Source organism: Peromyscus californicus, unplaced genomic scaffold (assembly GCF_007827085.1).
Source record: "Peromyscus californicus insignis strain IS unplaced genomic scaffold, ASM782708v3 Scaffold_22__1_contigs__length_63687245, whole genome shotgun sequence".
Taxonomy (NCBI): Eukaryota; Metazoa; Chordata; class Mammalia; order Rodentia; family Cricetidae; genus Peromyscus; species Peromyscus californicus.
In genome coordinates this window covers 61,017,104-61,029,497 of record NW_026294525.1, presented here as the reverse complement: position 1 = coordinate 61,029,497, position 12,394 = coordinate 61,017,104, and the positions used below count along the sequence as shown (strand labels likewise).

The window sequence follows — 12,394 nt, the reverse complement described above, 5'->3', positions numbered from 1 at the left end:
CAACTATTTCTCCAGCCCAACTCTGATTATTCTCTTGTTTTGTCTGAAAACAAAGTCTTATTTGTAGCCCTTGTTGGTCTGGAATGTGCTTTGTAAACCAGGCCAGCCTTGAACTTGGACCAGTCTTCCAGGGCTAGGATTACAGTCATGAGCCACCTCCCCGACTCCGGCCCCAACCCAGCAGCAGTTATTCTTAAATTACCAAAATTTACCAACTTCTTCCAATCCATCTCCAGTGTGAGTAGTCAGCCAAACAGGACTCCAAAGGGCTGGGCTGGGCCAGAGAATTACAAGTGTTTCCCACCTTTAGCATAAAGCATCCGTAGAGAACAGAGTTGTGGGATTATACTGAATGAACATGTTTTTCTACTTTGCATTTGCTTTTTTCTGCCAACGATTCCTGGATTTAGACTATAAATTTAGCAGTGCAGGACTTCCTGTTGACTTTTTTACTTTTCATTGACAAACAGCTTCGGGGCTGTAGCCTAGTTGAGCTTGTCAGCCGTGAAGGCTGTGCACGTCAAGATGGCCGCTGAGTACGGCACTGAGTTGACCTCTGAACTCTGAAAGCCTAAAAGGGTTTGTCTGTTTGTTTGTGCCTTTTCATTTTGGTTTGCTTTGCCATTTGTTTTTGTTTTAGAGACAGGTTTTACTCTAACCTGGGTTCTTCTGGAACTTCCACAAAGCTTAGCCTTCCAAATACCAAGATTACAGGCATGAGCCTCCATGTCTTTCAGGCCCAAGATAGAAATCATAAGAAATTTGTGGAGGAACAGGATCATCCTCCACACATCCTGTATGGTTCCAGCCATCCAGGGCTCTGTCTAGGGAAACCGCTCTGCTTCTCCACACGTGTGTTGTTCTGCACTGTGTGGCCAGGACAGTGGGGACAAAGTGTCTGGTGCCTGCATTCTAGGTCTTTCTCAGAGGAAACCACCCAGGAGGCACACCTGGCATTCTTTATTTGGTCCGTCTTCCTGGTCTTTTTTTTTTCTCCCCATAGACTTCCTGCTGAGTGCGTGTGGAATTTACACACTAGAATCAGAGCCTTAGGAGGGTTAGCTTCAAAACCTGTGAACTGTGGTAGTTCCTGGGCAGCGGCATGGTCAAGAAGGGGACTCAGAAGGGATAAAGAAAGGCGGACAGAGCAATGTTACCCTCTCCATCATCTGAGGTAGTGCTGAAAGTGTCTAGATCTTCAGGAGACAGGACCCGGGTAAAGTTCCTTGGACCAGCTCAGATTGTACCTGAGCAAGCAGGGCTCTTTGACCCAGGGAAAGATCTGCTCCTGGATGGTAAAGGCTCCTCCTGAGTTTGCAAAGGAGGTTGTAGACTCTTTCCTGGAATGAGGGGAGCATGCTTCCAAAGACTCGGTGAAACAGGAGGGGTACAGGACAATGGCCCTGTAAAGCTGCCCATCACCACCCTCTTACCCACATAACAGAGACACAGAGATGGGGTTGCCTGACGTATTTCACACTACCCTTCCCACCTGCCCTGGAGGGCAGTAGGGAAAAGCTTGGTGAAAATCTGTGGCTGTCCCCTAACAGGTCAGAGTCATACTGTCTAGGCCCAACATTTACCTCTGTCCATTGAGGATTTATCAAACTCCTGGTCCATGATGTGACTGAGCGTCAAATTTATCTGTAGTGCTAGGTAAGGCAAGCATTTTCCTTGAGTGTGAATGGTTGAATTGAAGGGGTGTTTCAGGCCAGTCATGTCCCTGTAACTCAGGAGATGGCAGACTCTGCTACTGGCATATGCCTGTCTTTGTGTAGCCCCTGGCTAAGGGTATGGACTTCACATGTTTAAATTGCTGGGGGAAATCAATAGAAAATAGTATTTAGTGACATATGAAAATTACATGGTAGTGCCTGCCTTTAATCCCAGCACTCAGGCGGCAGAAGCGAGTGGATCTCTCTGAGTTCAAGGTCAGCCTGGTTCGCATAGTGAGTTCCAGGCTAACCAAGACTATACAGTGAGACCTTGTTTCAAAATAAAGCAAACAAACATCCCCCCTCCAAAAAAAAAAAAAAACCATGAATTTCTTATTTCAGTATCCACAAATAAAGTTTTTCTTAAGAAATCCAGGCCTGTTATTTAGTTATTTTTGTTTATTTTTATTTTGGTTTTTAGACAAGTCCTTACTCTGTAGCCCAGGCGTCCATCAAACTCCCGATCATCACAAGCACTAGGTTTACACACGTGCCCTCATGCCCAGCTCGGGCCCATTTACTTGTGGAGTAACCACTCCAGCCCCGGGATGGGATAGGATCTATACAGCCATGGATAATAACCATTTGGCTCAAAAGTTTGCCGTCCTCTGAGCTCCAAAACAGAACTCCTTTGCAGTTTGGGTGTGGAGCAGGGAGAAGTCCTTCAGAGGTACCCTGTAAAACAGGATGGAACAGTCATGTACTGTTGCCACTCGGGGTGACTGGGAGGAGAAATGGAAAGATGTCCGAGGATGTGCCGACTCCAAGCCTCCTTTAGGAGCTCCAGTGCACACGCATGGAGCAGCGTCGGCTTCTGGCTCCTCTTCTTTAGTTTTGCTTCATTTTAAAGTTTAGTCTGATTTTTATGCTGGTCTGGTTTAAGTGCTTCTAATCATTCAGATGTCACCATGCGACTTAAGACCATCTGGGAGTTTCACGGGACACGGGCTGGGCGCAAGGCCATGGCCCCAGTCTCTAGCATTGGAGAAGCGCAGAGCCTTAACTGTGCCCTGCCTGCCAAGGCAGGTTTTGTCATATTCTGGCCTCGAGGGAAGAGCTCCAGTGCACATCCTCAGTGTCCATCACTCTCTGAGGTCCTGGTCTAAAGCAGCTTGCCCGGTATCCGGCTACTGGCAGCCCTCTCCCCTGAGGTGGGGTAGGCCTCCTAGGAGCCTCCAGCCGTGTGTTGATACAGAAGCATACAGGGTGCGGCAGGAATGTTTGAAGAGTTGGATGTTGTATTGGGCTGCAGAGAGACTTGTTTTTATGATTTATTGGCAGGTGGTAAGTGCCCAAGTCATATATGGGTTCTGGGGGTGGAACTCAGCTCTCCAGGCTAAGACCCATTGAGCCTTCTCATTGGTTCCCGCCATGGCGTCTTGAGTGTGTTCATAAGCTGTGCTGGGCAGATTCTGATTGAGGGTCGCCAAGTGGCCAGGCCCTGCCCCTCAAGATGCAGGCAGCCAAGCTTTGCTCTACAGAGACAGAGAACCTAAGATCAGACCATAAAATCCCACCAAACCCAGGCCACCCTGGAAAGCTCTGCCGCCACCTCCCACCCCAAGAAACCCTCTCTAAAGCCTGTCTCCTGCTCGGTTCTCTGCCGCTTCTCTCCCAGCAGAGGCAGCCACACTCCTGTGACTCTCAATAGATCTCTCACGTAAGGTTTGTGTGTGGTGTGACTTTGTGGTACTCCTTGGCTCCCGACTGCCAGGATACCTTTCCCCTCAGAACTGTAACGCTTACAGAGGGGTTCGGCCAGGCTTTGCCAACAGAGGGCCTGAGTGACTTGTCACAGGGAGGCCAGTCCATTTCAGCATTTCCAAAGTCACAATGCAGCACACGCCCATATATTTGCCTAAAGGAATGTAACTAAAGAAAACGTCATGTTCTCTCTCTCTCTCTCTTTTTATTTCATTTTTTATTTTTTGCTCTTTCTTCTTTATTTTTCCCCCTCTTTTTATTTTGTTTGTTTGTTTGTTTGAACCGGAGCCTTAAAAACAGGATGAGATGAGGGAGGGTGGGGGCTTAGCTTTGGTTGGGTCACTGCTGTGTGCCAAGTCTGTGGGCTACGTGTGATTTTTACTCCCTTTACAGAAAAGGAAAGAGAAATACAGAGGTGTTTTGTAACTCGATCGGGGACACATGGGCTGTTATGGCAGAGTTTGTGCTCACACATCCTACCTGATCCCACAGCTCTTGTCCCTTCCTGCAGTTCAGGGTTAGATGTCGTGGTAAACTTTCTTTAAAAATAGGAAAATTCATCTGGTGTGGTGGCACACTCCTTTAATCCCAGCACTCGGGAAGCAGAGGCAGGTGGATCTCTGTGTGTTCGAGGCTAGTCTGGTCTAAGAGCATTTCCAGGACAGCCAGGGTAAAACAGTGAGACCTTGCCTCAGGGGAAAAAAGGGGGGAGGGAGGGGGATGCTAGTCAGATGTGGTTGCACATTCTTGTAATTTCAGAAGTCTGAGGGAGGACAGATGCTATGAATTTGAGGCCAGCCTGGGCTACATAGTGAATACCAGGATAGACAAAGCTATGTAGGAAGACCATGTCCCTCCACAACAAAAATAGGGAAGGTAGTGCAAAGCCATAAGCCCAGAACTTGGGAGGTACAAGGATCAGACATTCCATACACACTGAGTTCAAAGCCAGCCTGAGCTATATCGGATCCTATTTCAAAACAAAACAACAACAAAAAGAGTAGATAAAATAGGAAAATAATGGTCTTCGTTAGGGTTCCTATGCTGTCATAGAATGTCATGACCAAAAGCAGCTAGGGAGGAAAGGGGTTTTTTTAGCTTACAGTTTATAGTCCATCATCCAGGTTTTTGTTTTTTAGCTTGCAATTTATAGTCCTTTATCCAGGGAAGTCACAACAGGAACTCCAGGCAGGAACCTGGAGGCAGAAATTGATGCAGAGGCCATGGAGGAGTGTTGTTTACTGGCTTGCTCAGCCTGCTTTTTTTTTTTAATTTTTTTATTTTTATTTTTTAAATTACACTCATGATCTTCATTAATTACACTCATGATATTAATCACATTTGTGGTATTCATAGATTACATTCGCAGTATTCATTCAATTATATATATATATATATATATATATATATATATATATATATATATATATATATTTTAATTTTAAATGCCAAATGTCATTCATTGAAGGAAGGAAGAGGTCTTAAATACAGGCTTACAGCACAATGGGAGAACCCCGGAGGGTAGAAGTTCGCTACCGATGTTTTACAATCTTGCATCTAAGCTGTTAACGCCCATTATTCAGGATACACAGACAAGGAACGTCCCTTAAGCATTCAGAAGGGTGGAACCTGGCAGGGAATTAGCATAGGGAGGATATCAAGGTCAAGGTCCAAAAGCAAGGCAACAGTTACCCAAAACGGGGGCCAGGGCCCTACAGGTCCCTCTTTTATTAAAAAATGAGCTTCTGACTTGGGTTGCATGGGACATCAGCAGGTCACCTTACCCGTCATGGAGATGCCTGCCCAGGCCACACAAGTGCTCTGTCTTAGGTTGGTGAGTGCCCCCCAGGTATTACCCATCTCTGAATACTCATTATCATACAGGCTCAATCCTGTGTGAGCTGCAGAGTTAACTGCTGCCAAAGATCTCAAAGTGGCACTGGGCTTGCAGTCTGTGTGTTCGACACAGGAAAGACCGACAGAGGTCCTATCTCACCCATAGCCAGTAGGCTAAAGGCAACTGAGCCATTCCCTTCCTTAACGAGCCATACTGTATGTTGGAGTCCTTGTAAGATAGTATCCCAAAAGCAACTGGAACTTGAGTTTATAAATTTATAATTTTCAAAGCCAATCGAGATGTGTATAACTACTGAATTAAATTTATCATGCCCAATAGAATGGAAGATTAACTGACTGTGGTAGCTACTTTTGTTGCCAGGGTCTCCACTGTGCTATCTGTAGTAAGCAATTATGAAATGGTAATCCCAGAAACAGTAGCAGCGGTGGCCGCCATTGCTATAACAGCAACAGCGGCAACAGCAATGTCAAATTCTCTTCTGGGGTGTGTGGACATCCACTGGCATGGATACAACTCCAGGAACATGAACCACCAAGGTCCATTTTTCTTGATCCCAGCACGACTTTAGCTGGCAGCTCTTCTGGAGAATCCAACCTCATGGCTATAGTTCCTAGGCTTACATTAATGCTTGCCAAAGCTCGCAATATTGGGCTCTCAATCTCCATTGGCATCAGAAGGGTAGATTTTTTTCATGAAGACCCATTAGTTCTCTGTCATGTTGGGCTTAAGCAGCAGCCACAGGGTGCGTTCAGTGCTCAGGAATCCAAAGAGAAACCTCATTGTCCTGAGGAAAGACATAAACAGAACCCCGGGGCCTCGCCAACACTAGATCAGGTCTCCTCCACGTGCTAGTAGAAAGATCCTTCCATCGCTCCAGAGGGTGATTTGCAACAGGAGCCCTCCAGTGTTTATCTGCATCGGATACTCCAGCAGAATCCACCAATAAACTCCAGCAGAATCCACCGATATAAAATTAAAAATATATAAAACAAAGGAAAGAATAGAATGTGGAGAGGAATGATGAGTCCCTAGTTCTCCCTTTTTTACTTTAGTAAAATGTTTGTTTGTTTGTTTAATATTTCAAATTTTTCTTTTATTTTTATTGTTTAAAATTAATTAATTTATTTATATTTCTATTATCAGCTTGATACAGTATGTATTCTTATCTTAATAGTGAGATGTTTCATTGAGGCTTGCTCAGTAATTGAGTAAAACCGAAATTTATTATAAGCCACAGTTGTCCTAGGGACCTCCATGCTATATATATAGCCTCCATGGTTCTGTGGGTTATAGTCTGATTGTTCTTTATTTTATATCTAGAATCCACTTATGAGTGAGTACATACCATGTTTGTCTTTCTGGGTTTGGGTTACCTCACTCAGGATGATTTTTTCTAGTTCCATCCATTTGCCTACAAATTTCATGCTTTCATTGTTTTTCTCTGCTGAGTAGTACTCCATTGTGTATATGTACCACATTTTCTTCATCCATTCTTCAGTTGATGGGCATCTAGGTTGTTTCCAGGTTCTGGCTATTACAAACAGTGCTGCTATGAACATAGTTGAGCATTTATCTTTATGGTATGAATCAGCATTCCTTGGGTATATGCCCAAGAGTTGTATGGCTGGGTCTTGAGGTAGTTCGATCCTAATTTTCTGAGAAACCGCCATACTGATTTCCACAGTGGTTGTACAAGTTTGCATTCCCACCAACAGTGGAGGAGTGTTCCCTTTGTTCCCACATCCTCTCCAACATTGACTGTCATTGGTGTTTTTGATCATAGCCATTCTGACAGGTGTAAGGTGGTATCTCAGAGTCGTTTTGATTTGCATTTCTCTGATGATTAAGGATGTTGAGCATTTCTTTAAATGTCTTTCAGCCATTTGTGATTCTTGTTTTGTGAATTCTCTGTTTAGCTCTTTAGCCCATTTTTTAATTGGATTGTTTAGTATTTTGATGTCTAGTTTCTTGAGTTCTTTATATACTGTGGAGATCAATCCTCTGTCAGATGTGGGGTTGGTGAAGATCTTTTCCCATTCTATTGGCTGTCTTTTTGTCTTATTGACCGTGTCTTTCGCCCTGCAAAAGCTTCTCAATTTCGAGAGGTCCCATTTATTAGTTATTGTGCTCAGGGTCTATGCTGTTGGTGTTATATTTAGGAAATGGTCTCCGGTGCCAATGCGTTCAAGAGTACTTCCTACTTTCTTTTCTATTAAGTTTAGTGTAACTGGATTTATGTTGAGGTCCTTGATCCACTTGGATTGAGTTTTGTGCATGGTGACAGATATGGATCTATTTGTAGTCTTTTACATATTGACATCCAGTTATGTCAGCACCATTTGTTGAAGATACTTTCTTTTTTCCATTGTATAGTTTTGGCTTTTTTGTCAAAAACCAGGTGTTCCTATGTGCATGGATTAATATCAGGGTCTTCAATTCAATTCCATTGATCTGTATGTCTGTTTTTATACCAGTACCAAGCTGTTTTTATTACTATAGCTCTATAGTAGAGTTTGAGGTCAGGGATGGTGATGCCTCCAAAGGTTGTTTTATCGTATAGGATTCTTTTAGCTATCCTGGGTCTTTTATTTTTCCATATGAAGTTGAGTATTTTTCTTTCCAAGTCTGTGAAGAATTGTGTTGGGATTTTGATGGGGATTGCATTGAATCTGTAGATTGCTTTTGGTAAGATTGCCATTTTTACTATGTTAATCCTACCTATCCATGAGCATGGGAGATCCTTCCATTTTCTGATATCTTCTTCAATTTCTTTCTTTAGAGATTTAAAGTTCTTATCAAAAAGGTCCTTCACTTGTTTAGTTAGTATTATCCCAAGGTATTTTATATTATTTGTGGCTATTAGAAGGGTGATGTTTCTCTGACTTCTTTCTCAGCCCTTTTATCATTTGTGTATAGGAGGGCTACTGATTTTTTTGAGTTTATCTTGTATCCTGCCACTTTACTGAAGGAGTTTATCAGCTGTAGGAGTTCCCTGGTAGAGTTTTTGAAGTCACTTATGTATACTATTATATCATCTGCAAATATTGAAAGTTTGACTTCTTCCTTTCCAATTTGTATCCCTTTGATCTCCTTTTGTTGTCTTATTGCTCTAGCTAGAACTTCTAGTACTATATTGAATAAATATGGGGAGAGTGGACAGCCTTGTCTTGTTCCTGAATTTAATGGTATCACTTTGAGTTTCTCTCCATTTAATTTGATGTTTGCTGTTGGCTTGCTATAAATTGCCTTTATTATGTTTAGAATGTTCCTTGTATTCCTGATCTTTCTAAGACCTTTATCATGAAGGGGTGTTGAATTTTGTCAAAGGCTTTTTCAGCATCTAATGAGATGATCATGTGGTTTTTTTTTCTTTCTCTTTGTTTATATGGTGTATTACATTGACAGATTTTTGTATGGTGAACCATCCTTGCATCCCTGGGATGAATCCTACTTGGTCATGATAGATAATTTTTTTGATGTATTCTTGGATTCGGTTTGCCAATATTTTGTTGAGTATTTTTGCATCAATGTTCATGAGGGAGATTGGTCTGTAGTTCTCTTTCTTTGTTGCATCTTTGTGTGGTTTGGGTATCAGGGTAATTGTAGCCTCATAAAAAGAGTTTGGTAGTGTTCCTTCTGTTTCTATCGTGTGGAACAATTTGAAGAGTATTGGTATTAGTTCTTTGAAAGTCTGGTAGAATTCTGCACTGAAACCATCTGGTCCTGGGCTTTTTTTGGTTGGGAGACTTTTGATGACTGTTTCTATGTCTTTAGGGGTTATTGGTCTATTTAGATGGTTTATCTGGTCTTGATTTAATTTTGGTGTGTGGTATTTGTCCAGAAAATTGTCCATTTCTTCCTGGTTTTCCATTATTGTGGAGTACAGGTTTTTGAAGTATGACCTGATGATTCTCTGGATTTCCTCGTTGTCTGTTGTTATGTCTCCCTTTTCATTTCTGATTTTGTTAATTTGGGTGCTCTCTCTTTGCCTTTTGGTTAATTTGGCTAGGGTTTGTCTATCTTGTTGATTTTTTTCAAAGAACCAACTCTTTGTTTCATTGATTTTTTGTATTGTTCTCTTGTTTTCTATTTCGTTGATTTCAGCCCTCAATTTGATTATTTCCTGGCATCTATTTCTCCTGGGTGAGTTCGTTTCTTTTTGTTCTAGAGCTTTCAGTTGTGCTATTAATTCATTGGTATGGGATTGCTCCATCTTCTTTATGTGTTCATTTACTGCTATGAATTTTCCTCTTAGCACTGCTCTCATAGTGTCCCATAAGTTTGGGTATGTTGTACTTTCATTTTCATTGAATTCTAGGAAATCTTTAATTTCTTTCTTTATTTCTTCATTGACCCATTGATATTTCAGGTAGGCATTATTCAGTTTCCATGAGTTTGTAGGCTTTCTATAATTTTTGTTGTTGTTGAAGTCTAACTTTAAGGCATGATGGTCCGATAAGATACAGGAGATTATTCCAATTTTTTTGTATCTGTTGAGATTTGTTTTGTGGCCAAGCATGTGGTCAATTTTTGAGAAAATTTCATGGGGTGCTGAGAAGAAGGTATATTCTTTTGTATTAGGATGGAATGTTCTGTAGATATCTATTAAGTCCATTTGTGTCATAACATCTGTTAGGTCCTTTATTTCTTTGTTAAGTTTCAGTCTGGTAGATCTGTCTTTTGGTGAGAGTGGTGTATTGAAATCTCCCACTAATGTGTGGGGTTTGATGTGCGTTTTAAACTTTAGTAGTGTTTCTTTTATGAATGTGGGTGCTTTTGTATTTGGGGCATAAATGTTTAAAATCGAGACTTCATCTTGGTGGATTTTTCCTGTGATAAATATGTAATGTCCATCCTGATCTCTTTTGATTGATTTTAGTTTGAAGTCTATTTTATTAGATATTAGGATAGCTACACCAGCTTGTTTCTTAGGGCCATTTGCTTGGAAAGCCTTTTCCCAGCCCTTTACTCTGAGGTAGTGTCTGTCTTTGAAGTTAAGGTGTGTTTCTTGTATGCAGCAGATGGATGGGTCCTGTTTTCTTATCCATTCTGTTAGCCTGTGTCTTTTTATAGGTGAGTTGAGACCATTGATATTGATGGATGTTAATGACCAGTGATCATTAATTCCTGTTATTTTTTGTGGTTGTGTTGTGCTGTCCTTTTTTGGTGTATGTTGGTGTGGGATTATCTATTACCTGAGTTTTCATGGATGTGTTTAGCTTCTTTGGGTTGGATTTTTCCTTCTAGTGCTTTCTGTAGGGCTGGGTTTGTGGACAGGTATTGATTAAATCTGGTTTTATCATGGAATATTTTGTTTACTCCACCTATGGTGATTGAGAGTTTTGCTGGGTATAATAGTCTGGGTTGGCATCCATGGTCTCTTAGTGTCTGCATAAGATTTGTCCAAGACCTTCTAGCTTTCATAGTCTCTATTGAGAAGTCTGCTGTTATTCTGATGGGTTTGCCTTTATATGTTACTTGGTCTTTTTCCTTTGTGGCTCTTAATATTTTTTCTTTGTTCTGTGTGTTTAGTGTTTTGATTATTATGTGGAGAGGGGACTTTTTTTGGGATCTAGCCTATTTGGTGTTCTGTAAGCTTCTTGTATCTTCATAGATATTTCTTTCTTTAGGTTAGGAAAGTTTTCTTCTATGATTTTGTTGAATATATTTTCTGTGCCTTTGAGTTGGTATTCTTCTCCTTCTTCTATCCCTATTATTCTTAGGTTTGGTCTTTTCATGGTGTCCCAAATTTCTTGGATGTTTTGTGTTATGACTTTTTTGGCTTTAGTGTTTTCTTTGACTGATGAATCTATTTTCTCTATTGTGTCTTCAGTGTCAGAGATTCTCTGTTCTATCTCTTGCATTCGGTTGGTTATGCTTGTTTCTGTAGTTCCTGTTAGTTTAGTCAGGATTTCTATTTCCAGCATTCCCTCAGTATGTATTTTCTTTATTGTCTCAATTCATTTTTCAGATCTTGGAATGTTTCTTTCATCTGTTTAATTGCTTTTTCTTGGCTTTCTTTGATTTCTTCCAATTTTTTGTTCATTTTTTCTTCCATTTCTTTAAGGGAATTTTTTATTTCTTCTTTAATAGAGTTTTTCATTTCCTCTTTAAGGGAATTTTTTTTTTAATTTCTTCTTTAAGAACCTCTATCATCTTCTTAAAGTCATTTTTAGGATTGATTTCTTCTGTTTCTTCTGTCTTGGTATGTTCAGGTCTTGCAGGTGTAGAATCACTAGGTTCTGATGTTGTCATATAGGTCTTTATGTTGTTGCCTGTATTTTTGCACTGGCGTCTACTCATCTCTTCCTCTGTTCAGTGCAGGCGGTGTCTGTGTCTGAAAGCGCCTCTCTTGTTCTAATTTTTAGTCTTGGTTCACTAGAAGTTCTTGGTTAAATTCGTGCTGTTGGGCTGTTTCTTTGGGAGCAGCTGATCTCAGTGGTGAAGTGTATACTTACGATTCTGGTGATCTGGTGGCTGGGCAGCGCCTTCTTCTGTGTTCTCAGGTCATATTTTGCTCATTGGTCAACTCCTCAGCTGATCTTGTTTCCTCAGACTTCAAACTGTAGGGATCTGAATCCTCTCCCGGATGGATTTCAGTTGAGCAGGGTAGTCTCACCAACACCTCCAAGTTGTTGGGTTTCGCAGGATCAGCAGCTGGGCCCTGGTTGGTCTCAGACAGAGTGTTCAGATCCGTTCTGGTTCCGTCCCACGGAGATGGCTCCTTCCCCGGGTGTTGGGATTAAAGGCGTCCCTGTTCAAAGCTCTTGATTAAGAGCTTGTTTTCACTAACTCTTCAGCGGGTAATAGCTCAGTTTCTGGTCTTTATTGCAACTGTGTTTTGGCCGCTTCCCGCTGGGCCTGCCTGCCTCTGCCAGCCACCGCCGGGCCTGCCTGCTTGTGCCAGCCACCGCCAGGCCAACCTGCCTCTTCAGCCTGCTTTCTTATAGGACCCAGGACCACAGCCCAGGGATGGCACCACCCACAGAGAGCTGGGCCTCCCCCATCAATCATCAGTCAAAATAATGAACCCCAGGCTTTCCCACGGCCCGTCTGCTGGGGGGGGGGGGTGGCTTCTCAGCTGAGGTCCCGCTTCCCAAATGACTCTGGCTTGTGA

At 42.0% G+C, this 12,394-nt stretch overlaps 1 protein-coding gene across 1 annotated transcript in view; it reads left to right on the top strand.

The window, feature by feature from the left end:
- LOC128118689 (uncharacterized) overlaps nucleotides 1–12,394 on the top strand; it is a 193,972-nt gene that overhangs the window by 120,980 nt on the left and 60,598 nt on the right.